This window comes from Dermacentor silvarum, chromosome 8, assembly GCF_013339745.2.
Source record: "Dermacentor silvarum isolate Dsil-2018 chromosome 8, BIME_Dsil_1.4, whole genome shotgun sequence".
NCBI classification, from domain to species: domain Eukaryota; kingdom Metazoa; phylum Arthropoda; class Arachnida; order Ixodida; family Ixodidae; genus Dermacentor; species Dermacentor silvarum.
The window spans coordinates 132,759,444-132,776,101 of record NC_051161.1 but is presented as its reverse complement, the minus strand read 5'-3'; the positions used below and the strand labels follow the sequence as shown (position 1 = coordinate 132,776,101).

Sequence of the window (16,658 nt, the reverse complement as noted above, 5' to 3'; positions counted from 1 at the left end):
CTGTAAAGTCCACACAAGTATTGTTGTGACGGATGAGGTCGGTTTGTTTACAACTAAAGCGAATAGGCGTAGAGACGAGACGCACGTAATAAAGCATTTTCTACTCCCCGCGGATTTTTTTTTCAATCTCCTGGTTTTAGGCTCCACCACGCCGCGTGACAGCTTCCTCTGGCGTCGAAGAAGCTCGCCGAGCGTAGGAAGTAATCACACAGGTGGTGCTTCATTCCGGAACTCTATGATGGTAGTGGTTTCCTCGGTCCACATGAAAGATTTGTGCCTTTCGCGACCGGCGATTAGCGAAGGTCAGTTTTGTTATGACGTAGTTGTCGCCCCTTAATCGGTTGAGTATAACGATAAAGTTCTTTGCAACTTTATCCAGCATATTTATTTACGTGTAACACTGAAATAAAGAACTCCTTAACCTATGCTTTCTGGATTCAGATTAGGTTGTTATTTTTTCTGTTGCGTTCTTTTGAAACCCTAACCCGTCTGTTTTTTATATAATCGTTTTTTGTGCACGGCTGAGTGATTTCAGCGCCCCTTTATGCATTGACGTATTGTGATTTTCTAAAAGATTCCTGGCGAAGAAACTGATAAAACACGCAGACTTCGTCCCAATAATGATAGCTTGACAGTGGTTAAGCATAAGATGCTAAAGTAACACTTACCTATGGCCCGTGTAATCCACACAACGTGCACTTCCGCACTCTTATAGCGAGGAGCAATTACGTCGACATATAAAATGGCAGCTTGAGAATTAATTGCCGACGACACAGTGCTAGAGAGAAAAAAATATTTGGAAACAAGTTTAGCAAAGGTCACTCTTTTACGAGTGCCAAACACTTGTTATCGTGACAGTGGGTATTTGGGCAGATTACATAATCTGTGGGAACTCATTATATTCAACAGCAGTACAATCAACTTCTCTTTGGGACAATGGCTCGTCTGCGGCATTTTCATTAAGAAATATTTTTTATCAATGAAGCTCAACCTCTAGTAGAAAGGTTTTAGAGCAATGCTGTTAGCCTCTAGTTGGTCGGAATGTTTCATGGCGTGCTCACCCAAGAAAAAGCAGCAGGAAAAAGGCTTTGTGTTTGAGTTCCCGCGTAACAGAATTATGTTTTCTCGTCCATTCGAAATACAATCCGCTGCTGTAATGTCTCCAGGTTTTGTGTAAGTCGTACTTAGGGAATGTTCTGGCGCATTTTACTTTGACAAATTCAACTAGTTCAATGGCGCATTGGTAATGTTTCGTCACTTGTTTTTCTACACTCAGCTGAGTTTACTGCCCACTTCCTCACTTTTCTGTAGTTGACTTGTTCAAACTTTCTCTTTCCGACTACTTTATTTCTTGCCTCTTGATCTGTTGTCTATGCGACCCGCTACCGAGTGACGCATGCCCATTCCGGAGGATCGGCCTATAGCGTTCACGCACTTAGTGTCACATGCGCAGTTGTACATCCATTGGCCCAAGTTGTCTATTCCGAAATTATCTATCGGCCACATACCGAGTGGCATAATTTGACATGAAAGAGGTTAGATACGGACATATCAAAAAGTGACTGCAGTTCCCAAAGAATGCTAATTTTTATTTGAAAGCACCAACATTATATGGCACAAATCACCTTAGAAACTCTGTCGACGTTATTCTGAATAGCGTTGCAGCAATGTAGTGACACAACAAATTTCCAGCGCCGAAACGCCTCATGTGGAGTGTACTGCGGCCACGCTCTTCTCTTGCACTTCCTTTTAGAAACGGTTGGAAAATATTGCGCAAGAAATAGCCTGAGGACCATTTTCTCACTCTCAATGAAAAATACCTTCAGTAAAAACCTTCAGTAAAATATCTTCACACCAGAGAAGTTCATCTCACTGTGAAATATTGTGCACCGTGCGCAGAACTAGGAAGTGTGAAATTAGGGGTTAGCTATTATTGATAATGATGAAGAGCATGGAGGCTCCAATGGCGCCCTCGTCCTTTTTGTTCGCTAGTTCCACATGAGTCGGCGCTATAAGTTTTGGTGCCGCAACGCATGATACGACAACTGTTTTTTTTTTTTGCGCTTGTAGCAGGTGTTTCGGTTTGATGGCCGCGAGGGGGTATAGGGTGGCACCCGAGCAGTTGTTCTTTTGATCCTAGGTTTATATCACTTTTAATGCTGCTCCAGGCAACAGTGCACCATCCAGCAACAGCTGCACACAAAATGCACTCCTTTTTACGTTTTTTTTTTTTTTTTCACCTAGTATGCTCCACATGTACACCTGCACTGTGAATGAACCCACGCGCTGTATGGTACCTCACTGGTTGCATCAGACAGGCAAGGAGGGCAAATACTCAGTGGAAAAATATACGAAATGCTTCAACTGTAGTTCACTGCGTTTGAAAAGGGAATAAAAATATAAGGCAGTTAAGGTTATATGGCCGTTGTCTAGCTACAATCCTCGAAATACTCGTGTGAGTGGTACTTTCCTGATTGGCGAAAACGGAAGGAAGCCCTTTTTTACACAGAATTTAGATTGGCTAACGCAAAGAAGCCAGTGAATGTATGACGCGTCTCGTAACACTGTCAGGACAAAGCGAGAGAGCCAAGCAATCGGTAGATGCGAAACAGTTATTTTGGCGCGATCCAGTTGTGATTAAATAAATGTCTAGGTAGCGTTGCAAGCACATAAACCCATTCATGTCGGGTGATGTTACTGACTGTAACGTTTATAAAGGAGCATCTTTCACTCAGTACACTTCAACTTTTGCACCCACAGTAACATCTGTAACTGATCACCACACATAGCGCTGACCTATAAAGTAGTGTCAGGGAGTTACCCGCTATTCCGCGTAATAAAGTACCAGCCTTGCTCGATCAACCTTACAAAAAGCCTTACACATTGTGGACAAATTGGAAATGAAAAATAAGTGTGACTGGTCCAACAATAAAATAGCCCTGCTTTGAAAAACAGCTTTGAACACCGTAAAACAACACAGATTTCTCGGTCTCATACGCGACAGACAGCTATACTGGAATCCTCACTTCAAAGCACTTGAGAGCAAGCGTACTCAATAATAATTGTTCGCCGCGTTGTAAAGACTACATTGCGAGGGTCCACTTCACAATGCATTTATTAAAAACATCTTTTCTTTTCCAGTTCTTTTTTTCATGGTGCTGTGCAGCATGAGTGACATTCACTAGCAATAGCAATAAATGAATTTCTGGAGTGATAATGTCGATATCTTTTATGCTCTATCTCATCCTGAGATAGAGCTTAAAATTTGCAAGGACAAGACGGCGTGCATGTCAGTAGCAAACAAGTATAGATGCCGTCCCCTGGCACTCCAGTCTCTTCAGTCAATTCTGGATCAGTAGTCACTACACGAGGCATCAACTCTACGTGTGCTCGGCCTTGAATTTTATGCCTCAGGATCTGCGGGGCCAAGGGTCAAGAATGCAAAGCAACAGGCCGCACAAACCGTACACTTAGTACGACGGATTGCGAACAAATCTGGCTGAGCGCGCACCGACAAGGCTAGCCTTCTTGTCCGCTCTGTACTGCAGCCACGAAGACAGAGTGGGCTTGCGTTGAGCCAGTAATCTCAAAGCTATGCGGGCCATAACGAGACTACCGCGTCTCACTCTGCGACCAACCCTACGGACCGAGTCCCAACTCAACACTATCGACGAGTTGGTGCACCAAGTCGAAGTGTGCGGGCCCTTAAGCCATCTAAGCTTTGCTTGGCTCCTGCATGGGCCTGGTACATGGGACATGAATCCAACTTCTACGACATCCGATGTAGCTCCGTGGAACAGGACACAATTTGTGACAATAAGCCTCTTGGTAGTCTGTATAGCCCGGTTCCTCGCCAAGCGAATGCCCGTTTCCCGCCTTTGTCACGCCGATAATAATCAAGACGATGCGACTCTCATAGCATACAGTCATGCCAGTGTTAACGACACCATGATTCACACAGCTCTCGTGTGGGCATTTATACAAAAAAGACCAGACATGATCGTAGGTTGGCGATTCCGCACCGCCGGCCTATCTTGCTGAGCTTGCCCTCATACGTGACGGCTTTCCCGCGTTGCTCCCTTTTGTTCAAGCTGCTCAATATTCTCATCTGGTCACTCACACGAAGTCGACTCAAGCCATTGGCACGCTGCTTTTGGCACGTAAAACCCCAGAAAGAAGAAGAATGGAACTGACGACGTTTATTGAGAGCAGCTGGCTACTGAAAAACACGGTGGTAGGACCTGGCTATCGAGCGGCGCCGGAGTGTAGCAGGCGCACCTCTTGCTCCTTCTCCTTGCCTGCCTCTTTGCATTGTGCCCACTATTGCAGGTGGCATATTCCCCCTTTCCTCGCAAAGAGCATCGGCTCGATGCTCAAGAAATGGGGCAAGGCAAGAAAACATTATAAAAAGATATCGTCAATGCGTGCGCATAGAACAGTCACCGCTACACATTCAAGGAGCATGTGGTAACTGCATTCACTACAAATAGGAGCGTAAATAGCAAAAGGAATAAATAAACAAACTATATTCACAAACGCGCAACGTAGGGTTTCATGCGGACGACGTGAACTATGTCAGCGCGAGTTATCTGTCGACGCCGTGTTTGTGCCGCACTGTCCAGAATGACCTCGTTGTTCACATCACCAATGCGTGGCAGCACTTTGTGTAGACCAAAATGCCGGCTCAGCAACTTTTCACTGAGGCCACGGCGGCGAACAGGGGTCGATGCCCACACTTGGGATCCGAGACTGTAGCACACTTGCCAGTGGCGGCTGTTATAACACCGTGCATCTGCGTGTTGCTGCTGACCGATGTGTAGCCGCGTCAGCTGGCGAGCTTCCTCAACGCGCTGAGCAAATTCTTCGGCGTCAGTAGCGAGGTACTCGTCTTTTTGATATGGAAGCATAGCGTCCAGCATCGTCTGAACTTCACGGCCGTGAAGGAAGCGAACTGGTGTGAATCGCGTCATTATCTTGTACGGCGGCATTATGCGCGAAGGTCACGTAAGGCAAGATGCGATCCCATGATTAGTGCTGCACGTCGATGTACATAGAAATCGTGTCTGTGACGGTCCTGTTCAATCGCTCCGTGAGTCTGTTGGACTGCGGATGGTAAGCAGTCGTCTTTCAATGCCTGGTGTTGCTTAACTGAAAAATTTCGTCCATGAGCTGTGCTGTCAACGCCGTCCCTGTGTCTGTGATCACAGAGGACGGGGCACCATGGCGCAATACAATGCGACACATGAAGAACTGCGCTACCTCAGAAGCCGTGGCTCGTGGGAGCGCCTCTCACTCGGCATAGCGAGTTAAATAGTCAGTCGTGACAATCACCCACTTGTTGCCGTCGGTTGACAGAGGAAAAAGCCCAAGAATGCCCAAGCCGACTTGGTCGAATGGCTTATAAGGTGGTTCGATGGGTTGCAAAAACCCGGCTGGCTTCATGGTCGGCGACTGTCGCAGCTTACATTCACGGCAGCCTTTGACATATTGCTTGACGCTTGCAGAAAGCCCGGGCCAGTAATACATATCGCTCACTCTGGCAAGCTCACTCTGGCAAGTGGCCAGATGTGGGCTCGTCATGGCAAGCGAAAAGAATATCATTCCGCAAGTCTTTTGGAACCACCAGGAGGCAGGCTCAGTCATTTGTACGGGCGTTTTTCTTGTACGGCACGTTGTCTCGTAGACAGAAGGAGGACAATACGCGACATAGATGCCATGGTATAGTTGTTGGGCGGCCCTCTAAGTGGTCGATGATAGGTCGAATTTCAGCATCATGCTGCCGTCTGATCAAGTCCGATGAAGCAATGGCGCCCAGGAAGCCGTCATCGTCCTCTGACTCTTCACTGACAGATTCGGCCGGTGCACGCGACAGTTTGTCAGCGTATTCGTGCTTGCGGCCGGACTTATACATTATAGCGACGTCAAATTCCAGGAAGTCGCAAACTGCACCGTGGCAGTTGTTCTGAAGGGTCGCGTATGTTCGTCAACCAACCTACAGGATAGGGATCTGTCACCACTTTGAAGGGACGGCGTAGCGATAATGGAGAAACTTCGTAATCGCCCACGCGACCGCGGGACACTATTTCTTAGGTAGAGTAGTTCACCTCGACACGGGACAGCGAGTGGCTAGCATAAGCTATTACTCTTTCAATGCCGTCTTGACGTTGGGCGAGTACTGTGCCAAGACCGATGTTACTGGCGTCAGTATGTACCTCCGTCTCATCCTTCTTTCAAAATGTGGCAGGACGGGTGCTGACTGCATGCGTTATCGTAGTTCAGCTAAAGCTGCCTGTTGCTCCTTCCTCCAGGCAAATTGCGTGTCATCCCTTGTGAGGCGAGTCAGGGGTTCCGCTACCGTTGAGAAGTTTTCAATGGAACGGCGATAATATGCACACAAGCCCAGGAATCGCCGCAAGCATTATCTGCAGGAGGAGGAAATGCTACTACCGCCGCAAGCTTTCGGGATCGGGTCGGACTCCTCTGGCGCTTACATCGTGTCCGAGAAACTTGAGCTCTCGATAACCAGTGGCACTTTATGGTTTGAGCGTGAGATCAGCCGATTGGATTGCTTGTACCATATTCCGCAGGCGATGAAGATGTTGCTCGAATGTTGCAGAAAAGACAACTACGTCATCAAGATACACAAGACAAATATCTCACTTCAGTCCAGCGAGGACAGTATCCATCATTCGCTGGAAAGTTGTTGGGATGAACACAAGCCGAAAAGGAGTACTCGAAATTTGTAGAGGCCGTCGGGAGTCACAAACGCAGTTTTTTCGCGGTCTCACTCGCCTACCTCGATCTGCCAGTACCCGCTTTTCAAATCGAGTGCCAAAAAATACTGGGCACTCCGCAGTCTATCTAACGAGTCGTCGAAATGTGGCAGTAGGGTATACGTCCTTTTTCGTTACGGTGTTGAGATTCTGCTAGTCAACGCAGAAACGTGGCGTCCCGTATTTCTTTTAACAGCGAAGCTGTTTAAGCCAGCCGTAATTTGTGGTTTGTGGTTCGCATCAAGAAACTTCCAGAAATAAAACGAAATAAACTGGCTTGCCGAGGCGGAATTCTAATCCGCACACCCACGGTTCCAAGGCGAGCGCCGTAACCACCAGGCTATACTGCCACGCTTCAGAAGATAAATTTATGCGAACCATATGATTGCGTTCGAGCGTCGTCGTCTTCGTGCACAGCTGGCGCGTTCGCATGCTCGTGCTCTGCGAGTTGAAAAAGAGGTTTTGCGCGCTATACTCGGGAGAGAGAGGAGGAGGAGGAGGAAAAAACTTTATTCTGACAGGGCATTTGGGAACTCCCAGGTACCCTGGGTCCCCGCGCGACCCCACCGCACTCAAACGTTCATGTTTAACATGTCCATGACGCTAGCAGCCCGGATGGCGGCGATCTTCTGCCTTGCCGGGTCCGTGGAGCGCAGTGAGGTCTCCCAGTCCTCCCAGGTTTGGAGTGGTGTCGGGCCGCCAGGAGGAGGAGAGGCCGGACAGGCCAGGAGCATGTGGGTGAGGTTTGCTTTCGGCGCATTGCACAGAGGGCAGGAAGGTGGGATGGGTCTGTAGTGGGAGAGGAGGAATGGGGTAGGTAGGGTGCGCGTTTGCAGACGGCGCTACAGGTGTTGCTCCCTGGTAGTGAGGGAAGAGTGGGGCGGTGGGTATATTTGCCTCTCGGCGCGAGCATTGGCGATGAGCTCAGCGAAGGTACACGCACGCTCCCTCGAGAAACCCCCCATGAGGTCCGCCTGTGCCCGGTTTCTAGACCCTCGGGCTAAAGAATCGGCGGCCTCATTGCCGGGGTTTCCCGAGTGCGCGGGCACCCAGATGAGCTCAGCGCTGCGGGAGAAGGGGGGGGGGGTTCTGGGTCAGTATATGGAAGGTGGCAGGGTGAACTCTGCCCCTAGCATAATTTAGCAGTGCAGTTTTAGAGTCACTCAGGATGTAGGTAGCACTGGAGCTGCCGAGTGCTAGCGCTATAGCGATCTCTTCCGATTCCTCTGGGTCCGTTCCCTGGGGTAGTTCCTTTATTAATGGAGGTGTGTTCAGTGTGTAAGCAACCGCTGTGGCTCCGTGCTGATCGCATGCAGCATCTACCCATATTGCGTTCTGTTCATCGCCGTACCGTTTATGAAGGGCTGCTGCTCTGGCTTTCCGCCGCTCGCGGTTTTGGTCGGGGTGCATGTTATGAGGGAGAGGTCGAATGCGTAGCGTTTGACGAATTTCCGTAGGAAGGGATTTTAGGGAGTCATGATTAGCAGGGATGCGAATTTCGAGTTTTTAAAGTATATGCCTCCCGGAAGAGATACTGGCTAGTCGGAGATATTGTGCCTGTAGGTGTGCTTCGGTTAGTTCTTGTATGGTGTTATGCATGCCTAACTCCGCCAGTCGTTCGTTACTGGTGCTTTTGGGCAGGCGGAGCGCAGCCTTGGTAGCTTGTCTGATTATAGAATTTATTGTTTGGGTTTCGGTTATATTGAGGTTGAGGTAGGGGGTAGAGTACAGTACTCTACTCATGGTATACGCTTGTACTACTCGCAGAGTATCTTCTTCCCGCAGGCCGTGAGCTTTATTTGTTACTCTGCGTATTAGCTGCGTGGTAGGTGCTAGCGTGCTCTTTAGGCGTTTGATGGTTTCGGTATTTCTCCCATCTTGTTGCAGGTAGTGGCCAAGGATTCGAATGGTGTGGACCTGTGGGACCACCCTATCCTGTAGGTACATTCTAATAGGAGTATGATACGTTCTACCTTTTGGCGGGATCAACAAAAGTTCAGATTTTTCCGGTGAGCAGGTGAGGCCTACATTGGTGACCTCTTCCTGTATTACCATTGCGGCTGTTTGCAGTGTTTCTTCGATTTGCGCGTCCGATCCATATGTAGTCCACAGGGTGATATCATCCGCGTACAGGGTATGCTCAAGATGGGGAATTTGCTGTAGCTTCCGCGCGAGCGGAATAAGTACTGCGTTAAAAAGGAATGGGGACAGCACTGAGCCTTGCGTTGTGCCTACGTTCGCTAGTGTGTCGCGGCGTGTACGAAGGTTGTCTACGCACATGCTGGCCGTTCGGTTTTGCAGGAAAGCCTTTATGTAGTTGTATGTTCGTTGGCGAACTCCTAGGTCTATCATGGCCTTTAGGATGGCCTCGTGCGTGATGTTGTCGAAAGCCTTTTTGAGGTCAATCGCCAGTACCGCTTTAGTGTGCGCAGGTACGAGGGGGTCCAGAATAGCTGTTGTGAGTTGCAGCATGGCATCTTGCGCGGATAAGCCCGATCGGAAACCAATCATTGAGTGTGGGTATTGACCAGTGTCTTCCATGTGACCGTGCAATCTAGCTAGGATGACTTGCTCAAAGAGTTTGCCTAGGCTGGAGGTAAGGGAGATGGGGCGCATATTTTCTGGGGTAACTGGTTTGTTAGGTTTCGGTATTAGTATGACCCTTCCATGTGTCCACTCCTCTGGCAGTGTGCCGCTCTGCCAATGCTTGTTGAAGATACCGGTAAGTTCTTGCAGGGAATTGTCGTCTAGGTTTCTAAGAGCGGCGTTTGTTATGCGATCTTCGCCTGGCGTGGTGTTGCTGAGTCTATGAAGTGCTGCTCGGACTTCTTGTATAGTTATGTCCCTGTCTAGTTCATTATTTGGTGGGCCGGCGAAATCCGGCAGTGGAGTGGAAGTGCCCGACGAGGTGTGTAGGCTCTTAAGTTTCTGTAGTAGCGCCTGCGTGTCGTATTTATGGTTGTGTGTTAGTCGAGCGACAAGATTTCTAGTGTGTTTACGTTTCATGGGATCAATTAGATGTTTTAAAAGATGCCACGCTCGAGCGGTACTGAGATTGCCTCTGAGACCCTCACATATCTGCTGCCAATTCTGTCTACAAAGTTGTTGGCTGTAATCCTGAATTTGCTGTGCCAGCTCAAATATCCTGCTTTGGAGCTTCTTGCGTTTTTGCTTAGCATATCTTTTCATGAGACTTTCATGCGCTTCTATCATATGCGCCAATTTTGAGTCCATAACTGGGACTTGCTGTTCTGGGCTATATTTCTTGGTGCACGCCGCTTGGTCCTCGAGGACTTGTGCTGTCCAGGTTAGCGCATCCACCGGCCCTGTTTGTTGGTTTGTTTCCCGCCGTTTTGTAAATTTATCCCAGTTGAATAATTTTGCTCTATTCTTTTTCGAGACGCTTGGGGACCTGAGACTTGAACTTCGATAATATAATGGTCACTGCCTAAAGTATGTGTTGTTCTATTCCATTGAAGGTTGTGGATGCGTCTGCCCATCGTGAGATCCGGACTTGTGTCCATCATTCCTGTTGTACCTTGTCTGGTGGGGCAGTCGAAATCATTGTACACCGTGAGCTGGGACTGTTGAGCTTGTGTCATGAGAACCTCCCCTCTGCCAGAAGTTCTCTGGTATCCCCAATCGATGTGCGCGCAATTAAAGTCTCCGGCCACTATTATTGGTGTTTTATTTGCCGCTGCGGTAATTTGCGCTATTAGGTGAGCGCAGCGCGTTGATGCCATACTCGGCGGATTATATATTTGGCGATGAGTAAGGAATCCTGTTGAATGTCGAGTGGGATAACTTCAAGGACTACGTTTTGTACTATGTGGGAGAATGAAAGTTGCGTATGCCTTATGAACCGCTTGATAAAGGTGGACACAACCGGAGTAGTATCGTTTGGTGAGTGATAAGCAGTATATCCTGGGAGCGATATGCTTGTTTTAGGGTCCTGTAGCAGAATTAGGTCTGGTGGGTGTTCCTCATTTAGTATGAGTTGAGTTAGCGCTTCTCGCTTACGGCGTATGCTGCGACAGTTCCAGTGCCAGAGTTTTAAAAGGGGAGGAGTCTTAGAATTAGATGAATCAACTGCCATTTTGCTGCCCAGAACTTTGGGAAGTGGAGGGGGGATGAGTGGTATGGGGTAGGGGCACCGCCTGCATTTGGTTGGTTGCCTCCACCACCATTAGGCTCATCTGTGTCCTGAGCTGGGTACAGAAGGTATCTAGCTTGTTCTCTAAAATTTTGAAGCGTTCGTCAATGAGGCTGTCGATCCGAGCTTCGAGAGTTGGGAATAGAGCCTCGAGTGTTTGCAGGCGCTTGTCTAGGAATTGCTGAAATTCATCGCGCATCTGCTGTTGGGAGTGTGCTAGTTTCGCTGTTAATTTTGCCTCAAGTTTGGCTTCAAACTGAGCCTCCATCTCTGCTGTTTTGTCTGATTGCTCCAGCTCTGTTGTTTTGGCTGATGGCGGAGGGACGTCTTTTCTTTTCTTTTTTGTAGGTGGGGTGGAGGTTGACGTTTCTGCGGGAGATGAACTCTGGGTGTCTAGGGGTAAAGGGTGACCAATGGGTGGGTGTGAGGGTTGGGTGATGGTTTGGGTGACGGGTGACGGGTGGGGTTGGGTGATGGCCTGTCGCAAGCTTCTTACCTCCTCTCGAAGACGGATCATCTCCTCGTCCCGGGGGTCTGGTTTGCGGACGATTCGTTCTGCCCATGTGAGCTCCTCGGGGGCCTTCGAGGGGGCTGATGGATTCCATCTTGGAAAATCTTCTGGGTGTAGCTGGCGTCTTCCGGTTGTTTCCCTGTTTACCGGTGGCTTCGTTGTTTGTTGTCGCTTCGTTGCTTTACACCATCCTGTTCCTGTAAGGTGCTCTCCGCCGCACTGAATGCATCGGGGCACGCACTGACGTGCTCTGTCTTCGCCGTGATCTTCGCCGCATCTTGGACATCTCGGTATTTTCGATTCTGGACACACATCATATCTGTGTCCTGGGGCGCGACAGTTCGTGCAGGCCTCTGGTCGCGCCCTATATGGCGTGCACAGGTGTACTCCCCCATAGTAGATGATTCTACGGGGGATGGGTCCCTGGGCAAAGGTTATAAGGATGGATTTATACTTGCCCATGCGTCTTGCTAGTAGAATGCCTGCTTCCGGATTTCTCGCTTGTAGATCTTGCAGAAGCTCTTCTTCCGTTTCATCCCAAAAAGCATTCGATATCACGCCTCTTACTGTGTCCGCTGCAGGGACTATGTATGCTGCCACCCCATACGCTTTTGCGTTTAGGGTAATGCTTCTGATTTTAACCAGGTTAAGGGCTGCTTCCTGGTTAGTGGTGGCTACTGTCCACGTGTTGTTCATTGGGTGCACGCGTAGTTGCACTTCTTCTCCCATCGGTATCTTCGCCGTTTCGCAGAGGCAACGGAGCAGCAGCTGCGGTTGTATGTTGGGTAAGAATAGGCCTCCCTGTGAGCGGAAAACTACCTTAATCGCATGTTGTGGCAGTGGAGCCATTTGGCGATTTTGCGCTTCACTTGCTGCGTTGCACGGAAGTGCGCCGGGTTCGGGAGGTACGTCGGACGCCACGTCGACGCGGGCAGTGTTTCGGTGCGTTCCTCGGATGCCTTCTGTTTTCCGCGTACCCCGTTTGTATCTTCCATTCGGGCTTTTTGCTGGGACTTGCCTTGATAGGTTCCGATGATCTTTGTCCCGTCTGCTGGGTCGTAGTCCTCTTCTCGGATGGTAGTTCCTTCGACTTGTACTTCTATCATCGTGGGCTGCCGGTGATTCGCCGAGCTAGGACTCGCGCCTGGCATGGCGCGGCCTGTACGGCGTGTCGGTCTTCTCTGTCCAATAAGTCACGTTTACTGGACGATATGGTCGCCAAACTTGGTGAGTGGCCTCCACTCACCTTCGGGTAGCTACACGGCAAGTTTCTTGAAACGAGATGACAATTTACCAGAAGGGCAGCATCGGTCTCACGGAGCCGATGTTGCATGCGTCCACCCTCGCCCGTTACCTGGAGGACTCCTCTCGGGAGAGAGACAAAGAAAATGAGAGCGAGAGAGACCGAGAGGCGCATTCACAGAGCGCTCCCACTTACCCCTCCCCGTTGGCGCTGAGCCGTGCTCCCTCAAGGGCTGCAGAAGATAGCGCCAACCTTTCCCTTTCCCTCAAGAACCACTTATCATCATCATCAGAGCGGGTCTGCTGGAACGCGTTGTCGGCATTGCAATGCCGTGGAACGTGGTGTCGGAATTCCAACGCAGTGTCGGTGTTGCAAGCTGCGCTATGCAACGCGTAGTGACCGCCGTAAGTCCGAGACGCGCGAAAATAAATTATCATTATCATCATGAGTAATAAGATGAAAAGTTCACGCGTACTTCCCGGGAATGCTGGGCTACAATCGCCTAGCTTCGATGTTTCAAGCGTTGCGCGGCCGAGTGCAAGGCTAGGCGTTTTTTTTTTTTGCAAGAACGACCGGAGACGACAAAGATCAGTTGGAAGGTTCGATAACGCCGTCTTGTAGCATCTCTATTACTTGCGATCGAATCGCTTCGCGTTCTTTTGCCGACACGCGGTAGGGTTTCTGGCGTAGCGGGTGTGCGTCGTCGCATGTGATAATCCAGTACCTTGTAATTGAAGTCTGGCGTACCTTCGACGAATTTGCGAAACACGCCCTGAACTCAATCAAGAATTTGGGCAGAGCTGCCTGGTTGTCTTGCGATAGCTCTGAATTAATGTCGATGTTGCCCAGTGACTTGTCAGCCATGCCAACTGCTTCAGAGGAAAAACATGCAGCGATATTTTCTATTTCGTCGGCAAACGCTATAGATGTACCGCGAAAAAGGTGTCGATGCTCGTTGCTAAAGTTGCTGACAAACAACTGAGATCGACCACCACGAATCGGCACACTCCTAGCCACACAAATACCGTCGGTGAGTAGATGCGATAACTAAGACTTTCTGCGACAGCTTCACCTTCGTATATTCCACCACACATCACTTCGACTAGGACACTGGCTCTTGATGGAAGCGTAACACTTTCGGGGGATATACGAAGGGCGTCGTCACGTCGCTTGTCGTCGTACCCGTCGATTTCTCGGTCGGCTGAGAAGGTGGCTGCGCCTCCTTTTGGGTCAATAACAGTGCCGTATTCCTGAAGAAAGTCAGCCTCGAGAATGACGTCACAGGAGCATTCGCGTAGGACAAGGCAGCTCGCCACGAATGTCGAACCTTGAATCCGAACTCTAGTCGGGCAGGTTCCCAGTGGAGCAACCACGTGACCACCAGCCGTCCGAATCTGCGAGCCATGCCAACGGATAATTACTTTTTTTAAAGCGTCGCCATTTTCCCGCTTAAGATGCTAGTCCGCTCCAGTATCCACTAAAGCGCTAAGCGCGTGACCGTCGATCACCACCGGTATGTCGAACGATAGCCGGTTATTCCGTTCAGCTGCACTTGACGTTGGACCGGTACCCTTCCTTTTTCGCTTCAATAGGAGGTCTTCAACACGTTGACTGCAAGCGGCTTCGCCCCCAAAGGTCGCTGTAGTTAGTTTTCCCGGCGAGGACATGGTGACCATGCGCTCGAATATCGCTGGGGTGGTGGTGAAAATGGCCTTGGAGACGGCGAGCGCGGTTACCGCCCGGTAGGCGGTGGCATGCGCTGTTTAGAAAGATAGTCTTCAATGTCCCGAAGTCGTTGGCCAAGTCGGGGTGGCGGCGAGTAGGCGAAAAAACCCCGCAAGCCGAGGCGTTGGTATGGGCACAGGCGGTACAAATGATCTGCCTCACCGCAGTGGAAGCATAGAGGGCGGCGGTCTGGTGTGCGCGAAACATCCGCCTTCCGAGGGGACTTGTGGCCAGCGGCGGCCTAATTTGCCATGTACCGGCTGCTCCTGCGGAAGCACAACCAGAGGAGCGGCATGTGGAAACGGCGGAGCCGTGCGTCGTTTCTCAATGTACTGCATCGGTTGGGCTGGTTGGAGCGCAACCGGATGAGCGGCCTGAACAAACAGCGGAGGTGACAAAGCAGGGTGTCTCAAGACTGCTGCATAGGTCGCACGGTGGTGTACAGAAGGTGCAGGGACGGTGTTAGCAAAAGGAACGGTGGACCGGAGTGCTTGGCGCACTTCATCTTTTATAACACTCGCAATGGAGTTAACCATGGTTTTGGTGTGCCGTAAACCTTCAGGATCTCTTCACACACAACGGTGCAGATGAGGTCTCGAAGGTTGTCATTGTTGCTTCCGATGGCCGTGAAAATGTCTGTAGTTGCGTTAACTTGCCGCTCGTAAATATTCGAGTGCTGCTGAAGCATCTTCATACTTACAACCTCGGAAAGAAATTCGGCGACACTCTTGGGAGGGCTCCTCACAAGACCAGCGGAAAGCTGCTCCTTCACTCCTCGCATCAGGTGACGCAACTTTTCCTCAGTCATGCCGGAGTTTGCTTGTTTGAAGAGGCGCGTCATGCCTTCGAGAACGTGGTAACGGCTCGTTCGTGGCGATCAGCGCTGGTGTATGTGTGAAGTAGCTGACAGCAAACCTCACGCCACGACATTAGTTGCTCCTCACGGTTTTGAAACCATGTAAGCCTGCCGTCCTACAGGCAAAAGTAGACAATTCTAAGTTTAGTTGCGTCGTCCCATTCGTTATATTCGGCCACGCGCTCGAAGTTGGCCATCCAGTCTTCGACGCCTTCGAAGACGTCGCCATGCAACGACTTTAGAACTCGTGGGTTCCGAAGTGCGTACCGGTTGGTCATTGAGCTTTCTATACCGGTTGAGGTGGTCCGATGCGCTGCGGTGTCTTCAGGAGGCAGTCCCCGAATCCTGCTGCTGGCCCGATGGATGGGAGTATCGATTGGCACTGGACTGGTGGTTCCGCTCCCTGGAGGGGTCTGCGGCATGGGTGGGAAGTACCCAGCACCTACACCATTTTGTCACGTGCCTTGAAAGCGTGCTGGCGACGTTTATTGAGAACAGCTGGCTCCTGAAAAAATTAGGCGGTAGGAGCTGGCTAAGGAACGGCGCCGGAGTGTAGCACGCGCACCTCTTTCTCCTTGTCCTGGCCTACCTTGTTGCATTGTGCCCACTACTGCAAGTGGCAATATATATATATATATATTTGTATGGAAAAAAGCGCAAGTGTAATTTCGATAGCTTTTACTGGATCCGCCAACGCCTGTAAAGGGAGTTTGTTTCAAATCTTCCTCGTCGTTATGCAAGCCAGAATCCAAGTGCACTTCTTCCATGCATACACACTGCTACATTACCGCGGGTGGAAGAAGCGCTTTTATTGGTTCGGCTCAGTTGTTCCAGAAAGGCATGGTTTGAGGCGGCTGACGTGAATGATGCCATAAGGAGCTGAAGGCGCGGTTGCTTCGAGTGGAGCCACCTGATATATAACAGGGGTCACATGGCTAAAGATGGGGTAAGGGCTCGAGTATCGTGAGAGGAGCTTCTCCGTAAGAGCAACGTGACCAGGTGAAGAGCAAAGCAGATCAAGGGCACCGTTCGCAGCCCACGTCGTTATGGCGGTAGTCGTGATGAATCTTCTGCCATGTTGGAGAGACGAAGGCTGGCAATCTGGCGAGCTTGGGCGGCTGTGTTATCGGGGAGTCGAATGTGGTAGGAATCTAAGTCTCGAAAGGTAAGGTCGGCTCGCGGCCGAATAGCAGATAGATGGCTGAGTACCCAGCTGTGTCGTGACGCGACGAATTATAGGCAAACGAAAGAAATGGTACAGCAGTGTCTGTAAAATCTTAATTCTGTGACCAGGTAATACATTGCGAGGTGGTAATAAGAGGATCAGGTGCGGGATAAGTCTCGTAAGTACCGTAAATATAGCTACCATGGGAGACATGTGACAGAGCCAGCCATTT

The 16,658-nt window shown here is 50.0% G+C and overlaps 1 protein-coding gene and 1 long non-coding RNA gene across 2 annotated transcripts in view; both read right to left on the bottom strand.

Moving 5' to 3' along the window:
• The window catches only part of LOC125947378 (uncharacterized), a 39,318-nt gene extending 38,538 nt beyond the window's left edge, over positions 1–780 (bottom strand). The window contains exon 1 of the long non-coding RNA XR_007468252.1: positions 669–780. This is a non-coding gene — a long non-coding RNA (uncharacterized LOC125947378). The remainder of the gene's footprint in view (positions 1–668) is intronic.
• The window catches only part of LOC125947377 (sodium-coupled monocarboxylate transporter 1-like), a 452,303-nt gene that overhangs the window by 424,069 nt on the left and 11,576 nt on the right, over positions 1–16,658 (bottom strand). The gene's annotated exons all lie outside the window — the stretch shown is intronic.